The following is a 21,201-nucleotide window of genomic DNA, read 5'->3' on the forward strand; positions in this document are numbered from 1 at the left end:
TTTTCCCCTGCACCTTTTAAATACCGCTGGTATTTAGAGTTCAATGAATGGCTGCGTTAGGCTCAAAAAAGGAGCGTAGAGTATAATTTAACGCCACTGCAACTCTCGATACCAGCGGTGCTTACGGACGCGGCCAACTTAAAAAACGTGCTCGTGCACGATTCCCCCATAGAAAACAATGGGGCTGTTTGAGCTGAAAAAAAACCTAACACCTGCAAAAAAGCCGCGTTCAGCTCCTAACGCAGCCCCATTGTTTGCTATGCGGAAACACTTCCTAAGTCTGCACCTAACACCCTAACATGAACCCAGAGTCTAAACACCCCTAACCTTACACTTATTAACCCCTATCGCTGACCCCTGCATATTATTATTAACCTTTAATCTGCCACTCCGTACACCACCGCAAGCTACATTATAGCTATGTACCCCTAATCTGCTGCCCCTAACACCGCCGACCCCTATATTATATTTATTAACCCCTAATCTGCCCCCTCAACATTGCCTCCACCTGCCTACACTTATTAACCCCTAATCTGCCGAGCAGACCGCACCGCTACTATAATAAAGTTATTAACCCCTAATCCGCCTCACTCCCGCCTCAATAACCCTATAATAAATAGTATTAACCCCTAATCTGCCCTCCCTAACATCGCCGACACCTAACTTCAAGTATTAACCCCTAATCTGCCGATCGGAGCTCACCGCTACTCTAATAAATTGTTTAACCCCTAATTCTAATTCTAACCCTAACCCTAACACCCCCCTAAATTAAATATAATTTTATTCTAACGAAATAAATTAACTCTTATTAAATAAATTATTCCTATTTAAAGCTAAATACTTACCTGTAAAATAAACCCTAATATAGCTACAATATAAATTATAATTATATTGTAGCTATTTTAGGATTAATATTTATTTTACAGGCAACTTTGTATTTATTTTAACCAGGTACAATAGCTATTAAATAGTTAATAACTATTTAATAGTTACCTAGTTAAAATAATTACAAAATTACCTGTAAAATAAATCCTAACCTAAGTTACAATTAAACCTAACACTACACTATCAATAAATAAATTAAATAAACTACCTACAATTATCTACAATTAAACCTAACACTACACTATCAATAAATTAATTAAATACAATACCTACAATTATCTACAATTAAATAAACTAACTAAAGTACAAAAAATAAAAAAGAACTAAGTTACAAAAAATAAAAAAATATTTACAAAAATTAGAAAAATATTACAACAATTTTAAACTAATTACACCTACTCTAAGCCTCCTAATAAAATAACAAAGACCCCCAAAATAAAAAAAATGCCCTACCCTATTCTAAAATTAAAATAGAAAAGCTCTTTTATCTTACCAGCCTTGAAAAGGGCCCTTTGCGAGGCATGCCTCAAAGAATTCAGCTCTTTTGCCTGTAAAAAAAAACCATACAATACCCCCTCCCAACATTACAACCCACCACCCACATACCCCTAATCTAACCCAAACCCCCTTAAATAAACCTAACACTAAGCCCCTGACAATCTCCCTACCTTGTCTTCACCACACCGGGTCCCGATCTGTCCAGAAGAGCCTCCGATGTCTTGATCCAAACCCAAGCGGGGGGCTGAAGAGTGACGTCCATCCTCGGGCTGAAGTCTGGATCCAAGCGGCGGCTGAAGAAATCCATCATCGGGCTGAAGTCTTGATCCAAGCGGGCGCTGAAGAAGTCCATAATCGGGATGAAGTCTTCTATGAAGCAGCATCTTCAATCTTCTTTCTTCCGGAGCCATCATCTTCCAGCCGACGCGGAACATCCTCTTCTACCGACGCCTACTCACCGAATGACGTTTCCTTTAAATGACGTCATCCAAGACGGCGTCCGTCGAATTCTGATTGGCTGATAGGATTCTTTCAGCCAATCGGAATTAAGCTAGGAAAACTCTGATTGGCTGATGGAATCAGCCAATCAGATTGAGCTCGCATTCTATTGGCTGATCGGAACAGCCAATAGAATGCGAGCTCAATCTGATTGGCTGATCGGATCAGCCAATCGGATTGAACTTGAATCTGATTGGCTGATTCCATCAGCCAATCAGAATTTTCCTACCTTAATTCCGATTGGCTGATAGAATCCTATCAGCCAATCGGAATTCGACGGACGCCATCTTGGATGACGTCATTTAAAGGAACCGTCATTCGGCGAGTAGGCGTCGGTAGAAGAGGATGTTCCTCGTCGGCTGGAAGATGATGGCTCCGGAAGAAAGAATATTGAAGATGCTGCTTCATAGAAGACTTCATCCCGATTATGGACTTCTTCAGCGCCCGCTTGGATCAAGACTTCAGCCCGATGATGGATTTATAGTGGAGTTATTTTTGAGTTAGAACTGATTGGCTTGAATGCAAGCCTGTCAAAATAACTGAGATAAGGGGGCAGTCTGCAAAGGCTTAGATACAAGGTAATTACAGAGGTAAAAAGTGTAGTAATATAACCGTGTTGGTTATGCAAAAATTCAGAAATGGGTAATAAAGGGATTATCTATCATTTTAAACAATAAAAATGTTGGTGTAGACTGTCCCTTTAATGCTTACTCATTGGAAATGCCTTTGAAACAAAAATAAAGCAATATTTTAATTTTCATGATATCAGTTAAGGCTACTGGCTCCATTTATTAAGCAGCAGATGCTGCTTCGGAGGCCAATCGCTTCACCCTCGATGCTCCTTAACCTCTCTGCCACCTAAAATTCATCCCTATCCAATCTGATCAGGATGATTGACAGCCTCTGCTAGCAGCCTATTGGTTACCCAAGCATGCCAGTTATCTTACTGAAAGTTACCCAAGCATGCTAGTCTTCATACTCAAAGTTACCAAAGCTTGCCATTCATCATACTTAAAGTTCCCCAAGCATGTCAATCTTCATACTCAAAGTTACCCAAGTATACCATTCATTTTACTCAAAGTTACCCAAGCATACCATTCTTCTTTTAATAACTTAAAGTAACTATACTTGCATCTCAAGCTTGAGAAAGGGCTTAGCGTTAGCCCGAAACTTTGCTTTACTGGTCCCTGTATGCAAAATAAAGGTTATTTTACTCACCACAGCTGGAGACTACTTTTCTATTTGGATTTATTTGGGCTTGGTAAGCCTTCTCCGTGCTCCTGTGAGTAGTGGGTGCTATATTCAATTTGCTTATTTAAAGTATATATACCGATTGTCATTGGCTCACCAATGTTTTCAGTTAGAAACCAGTAGTGCATTGCTGTTCCTTCAACAAACGATACCAAGAGAATAAAGTAAATTTGATAATTGAAGTAAACTGGAAAGTTGTTTAAAATCATATGGTCTGGTTCCGGAGGAGGAGCTAACTGCACACACCTGTGTGTGAGATTACCTTCCAGTCCTGCAGCTGCTGGCGGAGCCTCTCGTGCCTAACCCAGAGAACTGGGTAGCTATTTGGATAGCTTATTTCATCGCTCCTGGAACCTGACAGTGGATAGACATCCCACTGTGCTGACACTGTTAGTCAGCTTGCAAAAGCCTGTATAATTGGACTCTTTTTATTTTTCCCTTTTTTTTTTTATGTACAAGCCGAACTCTCAATCTAAATTTAAGGAGGACCTGGGTGCTCCCCTCCCCCACCGGTGCTGCGTGGGAGGTCGAGGCTGACTTTATTCACTTTTTCTTACCATATTGACAAAACTGCCCTGAGTCCTACCTGCAATATAAACAGCAGTTTCTTTATATGCCCTCCCCCACCGGTGCTGCGTGGGAGGCCGAGGTTGATTTCATTTCATCTCTTTTGCTACACTGACAAACTGTCCTGAATCCTATCTACAGCATAAACAGCAGTCTTTTCCCACATCCTTCCCTCCCACACCGGTGCTGCGTGGGAGGTTAAGGCCGTCCACACATCTCAGCATAGCTGTATCTACAGAGGACCTGCTGTTTTTCCCCCCTGGCTCCTGCCCCGAGTGTCTACAGTGATCCGGCGAACCTCTCACATACCTTCCCCTCCCCCACCGAAGTTGTGAGGGAGATAGAGAGCAACTGCGGAGCTGGCCCGAAGTGTGGTGGCGAAGTACATTTTCAAGCAGGGGTCGCTGGATATTCGAGGCGGTTCTGTCAGGTGACTAGCTGAAGGTCTGCCGGAGACTTCCCCCCTCCTCCACCGGTGCTGCGTGGGAGGTCGGGACTGAGTGTGACCGGTCTTGGGACAGCTGCTGAGGATCTCCTTGCTTGGCGCCTTCAAGTGTCTTCATCCTGGTCTCCTTAGACGCTGGGGCCAAATGTCAGAATAAGAGGCGAATATTCCTGGATCAGGTTTTCTCTGTTTCGATTTTCTTTTTCTTCACAGAGGTACTATCCGAGTCTGCCTGTCCTGGGGAACGCTGCGCTGGTGCCGGTAAAAACGCTTGATAGCTGGACACTAAACAAACCCCACAAACAGGTATTGCAATTCGGTACTACCATATTTGCAGGCTCTCTCCGCCTACCTACCTTGACATTAGTTGAATACTAACACAGGAACATTCCAGGTAAGGTGGAGAGCTCTACACATAAAGAGACTGGCTGTATTTCTTTAATTATACAAAGGAACTTTTTTCTTTTTTTTTCTCTTTCTGCTTTTTTTTTTTTGGCTTAGTTAAAATGTAATTCCTATATTTTGTTACAATATCGCCATATCAATGTATTGAAGGCAAGAGTTAAGCTTAGAAAATTGTAAGTTGTGTATAACATGTAAAAGTTCATTGTATTTTTCTCCTCTAAGAAGCGAAGTTTATTCAGGGAAGGGAATGCAAGGTTATTAAGTGTATTTGGAGAATCAATGTCTTAAAATCAAAGGAGTTTTTTATAATCACTACAAGGATTTATCATTTCTTATTACTGCTAAAAGGATAAGGTTATATAGAAATATAAAAGATCCCTAACTACACTATTTAATTAGCCTTTATTAAGAATAAATCTCCTGTTTTCCCTGAAAATAAAATATCATCTTTATCTATTTGGCAGGGGGGAAAGCCGGTATAGAAATACAAAGATTATTAGTTAATTTACTTAACACCCATTTTCAAAGGAAAAAAAGGGAAAAAAGGATTCTATTTTCACTGAAAATATACATAAATGTAACTGAGGGAACCTGGTTATAAATAGGTCACTGCACATATATCTCGCAATCTGCAAGATACATTGTATACAATTGCTGGAATAACACTCTTTTGGCTATAAAGTTAACTGAGGAACTGCTATTGGTGCTTCTAGAGATATTATTCTCTTTATAGTCCATAATTCGTCACAACTTTGCCCATAGTAATAACGTCCCTGATCATTGCACCCTTGACTGGACTTAAATAGCACGATGTAACCCACTTTTTTTTTTTTTTTTTTTTTTTTCTCCTCCCCTTTCCCTCACTTAGCCACCACACTGCACATACCCATCCTCACTTGTCCAATTGAGAACGGTTTACCCTCTCAAACTTAATTCGGAATAATTCACCCCCTGTATTGACCCTCACTGAGATAACTCGCTTCACTTTATTTTTTTTAATTTCTTTTTTCTTTTCACTGGCACATGGATAAATTCCTTCACACTTCACCCCGGAACCCTTCACCAGTCATGGCAGCAAGACAGAGAGACAGAAAATTGAAGGGCAATCAAGAGACCACCACAGAAGCACAATCAACAATGCTTAATCTATCAGCCATACAGGAGTTAACCAATATTCACAGTTTAGTTGCCAATATATCAGATGCGCTCTCCCCTAAATTTGAGGCTCTTAGAGCTGAAATTAAGCAAGATTTTCTCTCCCTTACACAAGAGGTTCGTCAATTTTCAAATAGGTTACAAGAAGCCGAACAAAGAGTTTCGGACCTGGAAGACTTAACAATAGTACACAGCTCCAATCTAGAAGGTATAAACAATAGCGTGCAGAAAATTCAAAATAGATTAGAAGATCTTGAAAACCGTTCTAGAAGAAATAACATAAGAATCATAGGTCTTCCGGAAGAGCAGCAATATGACAACCTCGTTAATTTTATATCAGAAACCTTGCCTACAATTTTAAAAATGCCATCTACTTTATATCCTATCCCAGTGGAGAGAGCACACAGACTTGGTATCTCTCGATCAGGCAACAAAGAAAGAACTAGGCCTAGGCCGGTTATCGCTAGAATATTAAATTTTCAAGATAAACACACTTTATTCCAGTATTATCGCAAACAACAGCCTGTTAAGGCTGGTGACGCTACAATCCTCATGTTTCAAGATTTCTCTGCTGACACTGCAGCAAGGAGAAGGGAGCTTGCTCCTATTTGCTCCAAATTGATACAAAAAGGGTATCAGGCAACCATAATGTATCCTTACAAATTAAAGGTTAAAGTTTGAGAAGTCACACATTTCTTTGAAGAACCCCAATTGGCTGAGAGCTTCTATAACACACTGGGCTCTTAGTTTAATAATAACAATTTTAAATAATCAATTGTTAGACTGAGTGTAATTTACAGGTTTTTGCTTATGGGGAAGACTGTGTCTCTTCTAGACACGTGTCTTAGGGTCCTACCCCCACCTATGCGGAGAATATGTAATTGTTCAAAAAATATTCTTCCCCTTTTTTTATTATTTTTTTTTTTTTTCTCTCTCTCTCTCCTTCTCTCTCCTCCTTCCTCCTAAATACATAATCGACTATGCGGAATAGTAATTGTAAAATAGTATCGTGGAATGTTGGTGGTATAACCACCCCTATAAAGAGAAAGGCAATTCTTAATCATTTACGAAAGCTTCAGACTGATATAGGGTTCATTCAAGAAACCCACTTATCAGCTGAAGAATCTCTAAAACTTAAATCAACATGGGTAAAAGAAATTTACTTTGCACCCAGTGTTAAGAGGAAAAGGGGGGTAGCAATTTTAATAGGAAAGAAAATTAATACAGAAGTTGTACATTTTGAGGCTGATATCGGGGGGAGATATGTCTTATTGAAAATAAAGATTGCCCAGAAGATGTATACATTTTGCAATACATATGGCCCTAACGAGTTTGATCCAAAATTCTGGAATACTCTGCAGACTAAATTATTATCTTATGCGGAAGGTTCCTTAATTGTAGGAGGAGACTATAACATGGCACCACAGTGCCCGATCGATAGGCTTAGGCACAATGTTAAACAATTAAAACAAAAAAAAGACAACCTAGAGGGTAAGATGTTTAAAAAAATCATGCAGAACTTAGCGCTGCGGGATATTTGGAGACAGCAAAATCCTTCCATTCAAAACTTTACATGCCTCTCCAAGGCACATAAGACACTCTCTAGAATCGACATATTTTTAATTGATGAACGTATGGTATTGCAAGGGGTAAATTCAGATATAGGACCAATCTTCCTTTCAGATCATGCACCGATTGTACTCGAATTTCAGCTCGCACGTTCCCATTCTACTCCAGCACGTTTTTTTTTCCCCTATTATTTAATCACTGAGTTAAAATTCAAGAATTGGCTCATAAATAGATACAAGGAATTCGCACATTTTAATAGAGATTATCTAAATCGCCCTGAAATATTTTGGGATACTGCAAAAGCAGTGATGAGAGGGGAGAAAATTTCATACAGTGCAGCTCTGCATAAGAAAATTCGAACTAGAGAAAAGGAGTCATGCCAACATTTAACTAACGCATATAATCATTATCTGCTCGATAAGACCCCTTTAAACTGGGCAAAATATGTTAGAGCAAAAAATGAAAGGGACACTTTTGTTTTATCGCAAGAAACTCAAAAGGAATTAAAATTGCAGGCTAAACTACACAAATATGGTAACAAATCAGGTAAGATGTTGGCCAAACTAATAAAAAATGAGAAAAAACAATCAATCATAGACAAATTGCATAATAAAGGGCTTCAGCTCTCCAAAGCCGAAGACATATTGGCTGCATTTAATGAATATTATCAGGAACTTTATTCATTTAAAACAAGTAATTTACATGCATCTGATGACTTCTGGAGGGATATTACATATCCTACTGTCACATCAGAAATGCTTGACAGCCTCAACGCTCCTATTTCTATAGAAGAAATAGAGAAAGTAATATCTAAACTTGCCCCAAATAAAGCAGCAGGCCCAGATGGCCTCCCTAACGAATTTTACAAAATTCTTACCGGCGAAGCCACCTCACATCTCTGTACGCTCTTCAATAGTTTTTTCATTGGTGGTAAATTGATTCCCTCTTCGTTTACCAATTCTTATACAACTTTAATATTAAAAGGCAGAAAAGATCCTGAATATAAGGAATCTTATAGACCAATCGCTTTGCTAAACTCAGATTACAAAATCCTTACTGCAATTCTTGCATCTAGACTTCAGGGGCCGCTCTCAGAAATTATTCATACTGACCAAGCAGGTTTTCTAAATAATCGCAATTCAGCTTCAAAAATCAGGGAAGCCCTAATGGTGACAGAATACTTTGAGGTTTCACCTAGCTTAACTAATGGGGGGGAGGACTTACCTGATCTTTCTATTATTTCCTTAGATGCTGAAAAAGCCTTCGATTCAATATTCTATGAACATATCAAAACATCGTTAAGGCAATTTGGGATCGGAGGTAATTTTCTTGAATTTATCAAGAATCTATATAAACAACCATCTACAAGATTGATAGTGAATAACAATATTTCTCCTCCTATTCTTTTAGGTAGAGGAACAAGGCAGGGTTGTCCTCTCTCCCCACTTTTATTTAATATCTCTATCGAACCTCTGGCAATTAAAATTCGTCACCATCTTGATGGTATAAAAATTCGCCACTGTGAAATAAAAATTGGTCTCTATGCTGATGATCTGCTGCTTTATCTGGCTAATACCAAACTAAATTTACCAAAACTTTTCCAGATCTTGGAGCAATTTGGCTCATTCTCTGGATACAAAGTAAACATGGCAAAATCAGAGATGGTATGGCTTAGGAAAAATAAAACCTCAATATTAAACATTCCTTTTCGTCAAGTAAAAGACTCCTTCAAATATTTAGGAATTCATATCCCGATAAGATCTGCAGATCTCTACACTTTGAATGTACCCCCAATAGTTAAATTGATCAAAGAAAAGCTTACGACATGGCAAAATCTTCCAATATCACTCTCTGGAAGGATTGCCCTTTTTAAAATGGCTCTTCTCCCAAAACTCTTATATATACTTCAAAACACACCAATAATTCTATTAGGAAAAGATATACGTTCAATTAATACCTCACTTATCCAGTTCCTATGGCAGAATAAGAGGTCAAAGATATCTCTTTTGAAACTTTCAATATCAAAAAAAGATGGTGGTCTTGCTTTACCAGATATAAGGTTATATAATCTCTCTTTCCTGGCCCGTGTTGTAGTAGATTGGATCTCATCTAATAATTATGTTTTGAACAACCATCTTGAGGCCAGTGTCTGCCATCCGTACTCCTTATCTGCATTATTACACTTAGCACCTAAGGAAATCCCCTTAGAAATTAAACGACTCAAAACAATTCTCAACCCACTTAAAGCCTGGCACAAAATAGTAACTCTTCTCTCAATTAATAACAGCGTTACTTGCCTATTGCCCATAATAGTTAACCCTAATTTTCAATCAGGAATATCTTCCGAAGTCTTTAGGAAATGGCATACGCAGGGGTTAACAAAGGTATATCAAATAATTGACAAAGAGAGAAAATATATTAAAACATTTCAGGAACTAAAAAGAGATTTTGATATATCTAACAAAGATTTCTTTGCGTACTTGCAATTAAGGCATTATGCACAAGATCTAGTCAAGAAAGCAGGCTGGGAATGGGGATTAGGTAAACTCGATGACTGGCTTGTTTTAACCAGAAATGGCCATATGTCAATTGCACCATGTTATCATCTTCTGGGTACAAATAAAGGTGAGCCGGTTTTGGCAAGGATTACCTCCTACTGGAATACAGTAATTCCTCAGAGTAATATTGAGCCTAAAAACATTCAAATGTCAATTAAAAAAATTGCACAAGTAACACTCTCTGCAACTTGGAGAGAGGCTCATGTTAAGCTCCTTCATGGGGCGTATTTTACCCCCGAGAGAGGCTTTAAATGTGCAAATGCAGGGTATAACAAATGTCCTAAATGTTCGTATCAGGCAGCTGACTTAACGCACATGTTTTGGCACTGCCCAAGGATTAGAAATCTTTGGGCTAGGGTTGAATATTGGTTAAAAAAGGTTCTTAAGATAGATCATGTCTCCTTGACAATATATCAAATAATATTATGCCTTAAGGAAGAGCCTGGTAAACAAATCGAGGAAAAAATAATAATCTCCGCTATCCTTGGGACTAGATATTTAATTTGCAAGAAGTGGAAAAGTCATGCAATGCCAAGCATTACTGAAATAAAAAACTGCATGAAAAAGCAATATATTTTGGATCAGAAAAATGCAGATATAAATAACGAACAAGATATTAAAAGGTTCTTTGATAAATGGGCCGCTTTTTTAAAAATATTCCCTGCTGCAGAAATAGATTATTTAATCTTTCCCTTCAGAAACACAGAAATTGTTTTGCTAGGAAACTGGTAAAATCTCTGGAGGAGGAGGGAGATGGCAGAGGAGAGGTGGGGGGGGGGAGAGGGAGGAAGAGGGAAGGGAAAAGGGAAATTTTCCCCCCTTCTTTTTTTTTTTTTTTTTTTTCCTTTTCTTCGCATGAGGGGGGGGGGGAGGTTCGAAAATTAAAATCCCAAGCATTGTTGGAAATTAAAATGTTCATGTTTTCACCAACATGATGATTAATTTAAATTTAACTATATGCATAATTGAATATAGTATTATATTGTCGAATCTATTGTATCTTTTATGTTATGCTTTCATTATGGTTGATTTTGTCTTGTTCAATGACTTGGATTATAAATAAAAGTTAAAAAAAAAAAAAAAAAAAATCATATGGTCTAAATCATGAACGAGAATTTTTGGGTTTCATGTCCATTTAACTTAATATTTTGTAGCACCGCCTTAAAGACAATAACTGCAATCAAGCACTTTCTGTAGCTCTGAATAAGATATCTACACTTTTCAACTGGGATTTTAGCCCACTTTTCTTGAGAAAAAATACTCCGTTCTCTCAGGTTTGATAGGCGCCTTCTCCCAATTGCAAGTTTCAGCTCTTTACAAAAATGTTCACTGGGATTCAGATCTGGACTCATAAAAGGCAACTTCAGATCGGTCCAATGTTTTCTTCTCATCAAATCTTGGTTGTTTTTAGAGGTATGTTTTATCCTGCTGGAGGACCCATAACCAAATGTACACTTTTTGATAAAAAAATATTCACATAAATATCAATACATTTTTTATAAGGGTTAAAAGATATTTGGTATTTAAAATGTATTTGATTGGAAAGGAAATAGAGAAGAGAGAGAGAAAAAACGAAGAGAGAGGAGAGAGAAAAAAAACTCTAGATACATTGTTTTCAATACAGCAAAGGATTCTGGGTAAGACATGCAAATAAGCTCTACTGCCCTAAGGAACTGGGTGGAATCGGTATCCCAAATTCAACATATTACAGACTTGCCACATATTTTACTAGAATAATCCACTGGAGCAAACTTTCGGCCCATAAAGAATGGATCCTCTTAGAAAATTTACTATCCAAAACTTATCACCTTAGCAGCAAATGCTGGTTGCCCCAAAATAAGCAGAACCTACCAGCACACCTCCAAACAATTACAACCAAAACTTTCAAACTATGGGATACACACATCAAACAATATAACCACATATCCATAACCCCCCTTACCGAAAACCCAGACTTCAACTTTCAACTTGCAGTGTAGAGATTACCGCAACCTTGACAAGCGGCTCCTGACCCGGAAACCCCTGAATCTGTATGGGCGTCAAACTCCTGACCTCCTGGAGTGCCGTAGCCGATACGGCGGATCAAGCCGAAAATAGTACCAAAAGCAAAAATAGGCAGGCACTCTCCAAACCGCAAAGTGTTTAAAAACAGTAACACTTTATTGGAACAATTTAAAAGAATACATGCAGACAAGGCAGAGAAGGTAATAGACTGTCTGTTACCTTCTCTGCCTTGTCTGCATGTATTCTTTTAAATTGTTCCAATAAAGTGTTACTGTTTTTAAACACTTTGCGGTTTGGAGAGTGCCTGCCTATTTTTGCTTTTGGTTCAACTTTCAACTACCCACTCAACCAATCTCAACTCCCCATTTGTCCAAATCTTTCCCCTGCCTCACAATCATTCAAAATGGGAAACCCAGACCTCAGCAAGACATCATGCTTCTACTAGAAAACACACACATTAAGTGGTTCAGATACCAACAACTCTCAGATTTCCTTTTAAATCACCCCCAAAAAGCCCAAATCTCATGCAACCTAACCAGCTTTGAAAGCATTTGCCTCCACGATACTCTGAATAAAAGCCTCCTATCATTTGCACATCAACTACTCATGCAAACATACAATACACTGTGTGCAGAATTATTAGGCAAATGAGTATTTTGACCACATCATCCTCTTTATGCATGTTGTCTTACTCCAAGCTGTATAGGCTCGAAAGCCTACTACCAATTAAGCATATTAGGTGATGTGCATCTCTGTAATGAGAAGGGGTGTGGTCTAATGACATCAACACCCTATATCAGGTGTGCATAATTATTAGGCAACTTCCTTTCCTTTGGCAAAATGGGTCAAAAGAAGGACTTGACAGGCTCAGAAAAGTCAAAAATAGTGAGATATCTTGCAGAGGGATGCAGCACTCTTAAAATTGCAAAGCTTCTGAAGCGTGATCATTGAACAATCAAGCGTTTCATTCAAAATAGTCAACAGGGTCGCAAGAAGCGTGTGGAAAAACCAAGGCGCAAAATAACTGCCCATGAACAGAGAAAAGTCAAGCGTGCAGCTGCCAAGATGCCACTTGCCACCAGTTTGGCCATATTTCAGAGCTGCAACATCACTGGAGTGCCCAAAAGCACAAGGTGTGCAATACTCAGAGACATGGCCAAGGTAAGAAAGGCTGAAAGACGACCACCACTGAACAAGACACACAAGCTGAAACGTCAAGACTGGGCCAAGAAATATCTCAAGACTGATTTTTCTAAGGTTTTATGGACTGATGAAATGAGAGTGAGTCTTGATGGGCCAGATGGATGGGCACGTGGCTGGATTGGTAAAGGGCAGAGAGCTCCAGTCCGACTCAGACGCCAGCAAGGTGGAGGTGGAGTACTGGTTTGGGCTGGTATCATCAAAGATGAGCTTGTGGGGCCTTTTCGGGTTGAGGATGGAGTCAAGCTCAACTCCCAGTCCTACTGCCAGTTTCTGGAAGACACCTTCTTCAAGCAGTGGTACAGGAAGAAGTCTGCATCCTTCAAGAAAAACATGATTTTCATGCAGGACAATGCTCCATCACACGCGTCCAAGTACTCCACAGCGTGGCTGGCAAGAAAGGGTATTAAAGAAGAAAATCTAATGGCATGGCCTCCTTGTTCAACTGATCTGAACCCCATTGAGAACCTGTGGTCCATCATCAAATGTGAGATTTACAAGGAGGGAAAACAGTACACCTCTCTGAACAGTGTCTGGGAGGCTGTGGTTGCTGCTGCACGCAATGTTGATGGTGAACAGATCAAAACACTGACAGAATCCATGGATGGCAGGCTTTTGAGTGTCCTTGCAAAGAAAGGTGGCTATATTGGTCACTGATTTGTTTTTGTTTTGTTTTTGAATGTCAGAAATGTATATTTGTGAATGTTGAGATGTTATATTGGTTTCACTGGTAAAAATAAATAATTGAAATGGGTATATATTTGTTTTTTGTTAAGTTGCCTAATAATTATGCACAGTAATAGTCACCTGCACACACAGATATCCCCCTAAAATAGCTATAACTAAAAACAAACTAAAAACTACTTCCAAAACTATTCAGCTTTGATATTAATGAGTTTTTTGGGTTCATTGAGAACATGGTTGTTGTTCAATAATAAAATTAAACCTCAAAAATACAACTTGCTTAACAATTCTGCACTCCCTGTACATGCCTCCCCTCATATACACTGAAATGGGAAAGAGAAATCAGCACCACCCTAACTCACAAAGAATTGCTAAAAAAAATTAACCTCCATGACAAAATCTTCATCTTCCATAAATGTTATGGAAATGAATGTCAAATTTTTATATAGGTGGCATTATATCCCATACCAACTGCATACCATACTCCCTACGCTTTCACCAGAGTGCTGGAGAAGCTTCAAGGCAGAAGGCACTCTTACACACATTTGGTAGATATGCCCTACTGCTCAGGCATACTGGGAGGCTATTAAAACAGAATTTGAAAAGATTTTATCTGTAACCCTTGAACTAAACATCTGGTTTTTCCTTTTCAACAAATTCCCCAAAGTAAAATGTAAACAACAATTAGCACTATTAGCTATCATGGTAAACTCAACAAAAAGGCTGATATCAAATAATTGGAAATCAAGTAATCTTCCATCAATCTCTACCTGGAAAGAAATTACCTCCCTATCCCTTCAACTAGAAAAATACCATTACATACAATAAACAAATAGATGATTACCATGCAATCTGCTTCCTTTGGGAAGAATATCTTAATCAGAAACCAAACCCACCTACAAATCACAATCTTTCGTCAGCACCCTCGAGTTTAAAGATATAAATTACACGATACCCAGAGAATTGACAAATGATCTATTTACCCAAAACCATTCAGCTACACATATATACACCCTAATAAACAAAACCCAAGTTTTTTCCTGCAAGAACCACACCACCTAATTTTATATCTTATGCAGTTTAAATTCATGTTTATAAAGATTTATTTAACTTATAACCAAACTTTCTGTTAGCAACCTGCCTCATGTAACTTATGTAAAATGAAAACTGGTATGGTATCTCTTTTATGTTTAGAGACTTGTAGCAATGGAAGTTACCTTTAACTGTTTGTATTAATTATGTAACTTTCAATAAAGCTTCTGAAAAAAAAGACATGCAAATAAGGTTCACAATGCCTCACCTTTTTACCATTAAACCATTGTATCACTGTATACACAGCCTTTAAGCTTTGCCAGGGTTATTACAGCACATCAGAACCATTCCAGGCTTGCTGTTTTGTGATATCAGCTGGGAGAATGTTCTGAATTGCTGCTTGTATTAGCGTAGAATATCGCAATCGCATTAACATATTTCCCCAAGACTAATGCATAAAAATGCTTTTCATGTTTTCATATACTTAAGTGCAAAAAGGGTGAAAGTATACTCCTGTATTAAAAGTTTACTTTAAGCTGTGTCTGCTCACATGGGGAAAAAATAGTGCACCAATTGTAATCTGGCCCTTTGTGCTAAAAGTTCTACTATGTATATATATATTTTCTTTTTTAAATTACGCCTTAAATGCAACATGTCTATTTATTTCTGTTAAACACTCAAGTTATTAAAAATGCAGTCAATGCCCTCCAGTGGTAATTATTTTTACATTTATTTTGATTTTTAAATACAAAACAAAAATAACTGATAAATATAATTATTAATTCATTGTTTTTTTTAAGTCAATCTTTAAAAATGTTTGTTAATTGCACTTGAATAATTTATAATTGAGAATCTTTTTATATAATTCTATTTTCATTACAAATCCAATATCATATTAACTGATAGAAAAATAAAATAAAACATCTTGGGTTTGTGTATCTATTTCCTTTGCAAATACTACATTTTATTTATAAAGCACCGAAACAGAAGTTATGAAGCAGTGGTCTAAAGATCAGGTTGATTAATACCCCTTGCTAGCGGCCGATTGGCCACAAATCTGCAGGGGGCGGTATTGCACCAACAGTTCACAAGAATTGCTGGTGCAATGATAAATGCTGAGAGTGTGTACTGTCCGCATTTTTATCGATGTGCAGCAGACATGATCCACTATATCAGATCATGTCCGTTGGCACCATCATAAATAGGCCCCTTAGTGAGTTTTCTGTATTGTAGACAAAGTACACAATATTGCTATTTGCAAAGTTGGCACTGCAGTTGACAGCAACTGTTGCATGCATTAATTGCATTATACGGAAAAAGTACCTAGGATTCAAAAACAATGTTTGTGTTATATTATTTGTGGATACTATTTTATAAATGTATATAACAGAAGGCATTGTTGTAACTTTACATGGTTGTCAACATTAATTACATTTATTATTTATAAAGATGTGGATTCTGTTTTCAGACTAAAGCAAATTCGTCCACATTTTGCTGATTTGTGTAGTTGTTTGATATGCAATCAGTCAAAAACATTATTGGATGAAACAGATGAAAAATTAATGATTGCTTGGCGAAATTGATTTGTTCATTTGTTCAATCCATTTAGCACCATAAAATGGGGCAGGAATAGGGGGAAGAGTTACAGTATATTGTTTGGTTATTAAACTCCTTTGTTTGTAATGATGTACAGAGGGTCTTATTCATTTGTCCATCGCCCCCTGTTTAATCCTGCCATAATATTACTAATGACTGATGTTAGGGACAGCTGGTCAGGCACTAAATTTAGAATTTTAGTCATACACGAGTTGCGTGTTCTTTTAACATTAGGTTCTTTTAATTGTTTGAATTCTATAATGTAAGATTGTTGTTATTATTAATTGTCAATCAGATAGATTACGAGTTATGTGCACTATAGAGAAATAAATGAATGCAACAAATGTTGCGTTATTTAACCCCCTATAGCGTAGCCATTACAAGTTTTCAAACAGCCGGCTTGTGCGTGCAATATGGTGTTTTTAAGATCCATACTGCACACGATTCAAGTGCTGTTTTGACGTGCTCATGCACGCTTTCTCCATAGACATCAATGGGGAGAACGTGACAGAAAAAAGTCTAACACCTGCGATCGCGGAAAGAAATGCTCCGTAACGCAGCCCCATTGATGTCTATGGGAAAAAAAATAAAGTTTAAACACAACACCCAAACATAAACCCGAGTCTAAACACCCCTAATCTGCCCCCCACCGACATTGCTGACACCTACATAATGTTATTAACCCCTAATCTGCCCACACTATGATAAATCTATTAACCCCTATTCTGCTGCTCCCCGACATCACCGCAACTATATAAAGCTATTAACCCCTAAACCTCTGGCCTCCCACATCACTACCACTAAATAAACCTATTAACCCCTAAACCGCCAGCCCCCCACATCGCAACAACCTAAATTAAACTATTAACCCCTAAACCTAACCCTAACGTAACCCTAACAGTAACCCTAACCCTAACACACCCTAACTTTAACATAATTAAAATATAGCTAAATTAAACAATTATTAACTAAATAATTCCTATTTAAAACTAAATACATACTTATCTGTGAAATAAAACCTAAGCTAGCTACAGTATAACTAATAGTTATATTGTAGTTATCTTAGGTTTTATTTTTATTTCACAGGTAAGTTTGTATTTATTTTAACTAAGTAGACTAGTTAGTAAATAGTTTTTAACTACCTAGTTAAAATAAATACAAACTTGCCTGTGAAATAAAACCTAACCTGCCTTACACTAAAACCTACCATTATCAAAAATAACAAACACTAAAATGACAAAAAAACTACCTTTACAAAAAATAACAAACACTAAAATTACAAAAAATAAAAAACTACCATTACAAAAATAACACACAAAATAATCCAAAACAATAAAAATTATTTCTAATCTAATACCCTTTTAAAAAAAAAAAAACACACCCCAAAATAAAAAAAAACCCTAATCTATAATAAACTACCAAGGGCCCTCAAAAGGGCCTTTTGTAGGGCATTGCCCTACAGTTAACAGCTCTTTTGCTACAAAACAAACAACCCCTAACAAAATACAAACCCCACCCCCCAAACCTACAAAATAAAAATAAAGTGAAACCTATTCAACCCATTGCCCTGAAAAGGGCATTTGTATGGGCATTGCCCTTAAAAGGACATTTAGCTCTTTTGCTGCCCAAGCCCTAATCTAAAAATAAAAATTCACCCCAAAACAAAAAATACATTACACATAATAACAAACAAATTATCAAAAATAATAAAAAAATATTCCTATTCTAATACCCATTTAAAAAAAAAAACACCCCAAAATAAAAACACTAATCTAGAAAAAACTACCAATAGCCCTTACATTGCCCTAAGTTAAACAACTCTTTTACCTTAAAAAAGTCCCACTAACATTACAAACCCTCACCCCCCAAATCCACAAAAAAAACTATCTAAAAAAACCTAATCTACCCATTGCCCTGAAAATGGCATTTGTATGGGCATTGCTGCCCAAACCCTAATCTAAAAAAAACCCCACCGAAAAACGATCTTTATCCAGGCGGTGAGAATTCTTCACCAAGGCGGCCTCTTCTATCTTCATCCATTAATCATCCAATAGAATGAGAGCTGCTTAAATCCTATTGGCTGATTTTCACAGCCAATAGGATTTTAGCAGCTCTAATTCCTATTGGCTGATTCGAATTTTTCAGCCAATAGGAATGCAAGGGACGCCATTTTAAATTGACTCCCTTGCATTGAAAAAGTTTTTTTTGGTTAGGCTTTGTTTTTAGATTAGAGTTTGGGCTATTCCTAAACAAACAAAATTCCCTTTAAAGGGCAATGCCCATACAAATGCCCTTTTCAGGGCAATGGGTATCTTAGGTTTTTGTTAGAGTTAGGTTTTTTATTTTGAGGGTTGGGTGGTGGGTTTTACTGTTGGGGTGGTCTTTGTATTTTTTTTGCAACTAAAAGAGCTGTTTAACTTTATGCAGGGCCCTACAAAAGGCCCTTTTAAGGGCTATTGGTAGTTTATTGTAGGCTAGATTTTTTTTATTTTGGATGGGCTTTTTTTATAGGGCTATTAGATTAGGTGTAATTCTTTTTTATTTTTGATAATTTCGTTTGTTATTTTTCGTAATTTAGCGTTTGTTATTTTTGTAATTTAGTCTTTTTTTATTTTTTGTAATTAGATACTTTGTAATTTTTAGGATTTTTTGTAGTGTTAGGATTTTTTTTAAATGTGTAATTTAGTTTATTTAATTGGTAGTTAGTTTAATTTAAGTTTAATAATTTTATTAGTTTGATTTTTAGTTTAAACTTAGTTCTTTTAATTTTACAGGTAAGTTTCAGTTTAATTTAAGATAGGAAAAACATAATTTATGTAAGAACTTACCTGATAAATTAATTTCTTTCATATTGGCAAGAGTCCATGAGCTAGTGACATATGGGATATACAATCCTACCAGGAGGGGTAAAGTTTCCCAAACCTCAAAATGCCTATAAATACACCCCTCACCACACCCACAATTCAGTTTAATGAATAGCCAAGAAGTGAGGTGATAAAGAAAGGAGTAAAAAACATCAACAAAGGAATTTGGAAATAATTGTGCTTTATACAAAAAAATCATAACCACCATAAAAAAGGGGGTGGGCCTTATGGACTTTTGCCAATATGAAAGAAATGAATTTATCAGGTAACTTCTTACATAAATTATGTTTTCTTTCATGTAATTGGCAAGAGTCCATGAACTAGTGATGTATGGGATAGCAATACCCAAGATGTGGAACTCCACTCAAGAGTCACTAGAGAGGGAGGGATAAAAATAAAAACAGCTATTTTCCGCTGAAAAAAATAATCCACAACCCAAAATATAAGTTAATTCTCATAAATGTGAGGAAAAAAATTAAATCAAAAGCAGAAAAATCAAACTGAAACCTGCTGCCTGAAAAACTTTTCTACCAAAAACTGCTTCCGAAGAAGCAAATACATCAAAATGGTAGAATTTAGTAAATGTATGCAAAGAAGACCAAGTAGCAGCTTTGCAGATTTGATCAACTGAAGCTTCATTCTTAAATGCCCAGGAAGTGGAAACTGATCTAGTAGAATGAGCTGTAATTCTCTGAGGTGGGGCTTGACCCGATTCCAAATAGGCTTGATGAATCAAAAGTTTTAACCACGAGGCTAAGGAAATGGCAGAAGCCTTCTGACCTATCCTGGAACCAGAAAAGATAATAAATAGACTAGAAGTCTTCCTGAAATCTTTAGTAGCTTCAACATAATATTTCAAAGCTCTCACCACCTCCAAAGAATGTAAAGATCTTTCCGAAGAATTCTTAGGATTAGGACACAAAGAAGGGACAGCAATTTGTCTGTTAATGTTGTTAGAATTTACAACCTTAGGTAGGAATTTAAATGAAGTCCGCAAAACTGCCTTATCCTGATGAAAAATCAGAAAAGGAGATTCACAAGAGAAAGCGGATAATTCAGAAACTCTTCTAGCAGAAGAGATGGCCAAAAGAAACACTTTCCAAGAAAGTAGTTTAATTGTCTAAAGAATGCAAAGGCTCAAACAGAGGAGCCTGTAAAGCCTTCAAAACCAAATTAAGACTCCAAGGAGGAGAGATTGATTTAATGACAGGCTTGATACGAACCAAAGCCTGCACAAAACAATGAATATCAGAAGTTTAGCAATCTTTCTATGAAATAAAACAGAAAGAGCAGAAATTTGTCCTTTCAAGGAACTTGCAGACAAACCTTTATCCAAACCATCCTGAAGAAATTGTAAAATTCTAGGAATTCGAAAAGAATGCCAAGAGAAATTTTGAGAAGAACACCATGAAATGTAAGTCTCCCAAACTCGATAATAAATCTTTCCAGAAACAGATTTACGAGCCTGCAACATAGTATTAATCACTGAGTCATAGAAACCTCTATGACTAAGCACTAAGCATTCAATTTCCATACCTTCAAATTTAATGATTTGAGATCCTGATGGAAAAACGGACCTTAAGATAGATGGTCTGGCCTTAATGGAAGTGGCCAAGGTTGGCAACTGTACATCCGAACAAGATCCACATACCAAAACCTGTGAGGCCATGCTGGAACCACCAGCAGCACAAACGATTGCTCCATGATGATTATCCCTGTACCTGGACAGGTACCTGGGAAGTTTTTTGTTTAGATGAGATGCCATCAGATCTATTTCTGGAAGCCCCCACATCTGAACAATTCGAGAAAACACATCTGGGTGGAGAGATCTTTCTCCCGGATGTAAAGTCTGACGACTGAGGTAATCCGCTTCCCAATTGTCTATACCTGGGATATGAACCGCAGAAGTTAGACAGGAGCTGGATTCCGCCCAAATAAGTATCCGAGATACTTCTTTCATAGCTTGATGATTGTGAGTCCCACCCTGATG

Source organism: Bombina bombina, chromosome 7 (genome assembly GCF_027579735.1).
Source record: "Bombina bombina isolate aBomBom1 chromosome 7, aBomBom1.pri, whole genome shotgun sequence".
Classification (NCBI taxonomy): Eukaryota; Metazoa; Chordata; class Amphibia; order Anura; family Bombinatoridae; genus Bombina; species Bombina bombina.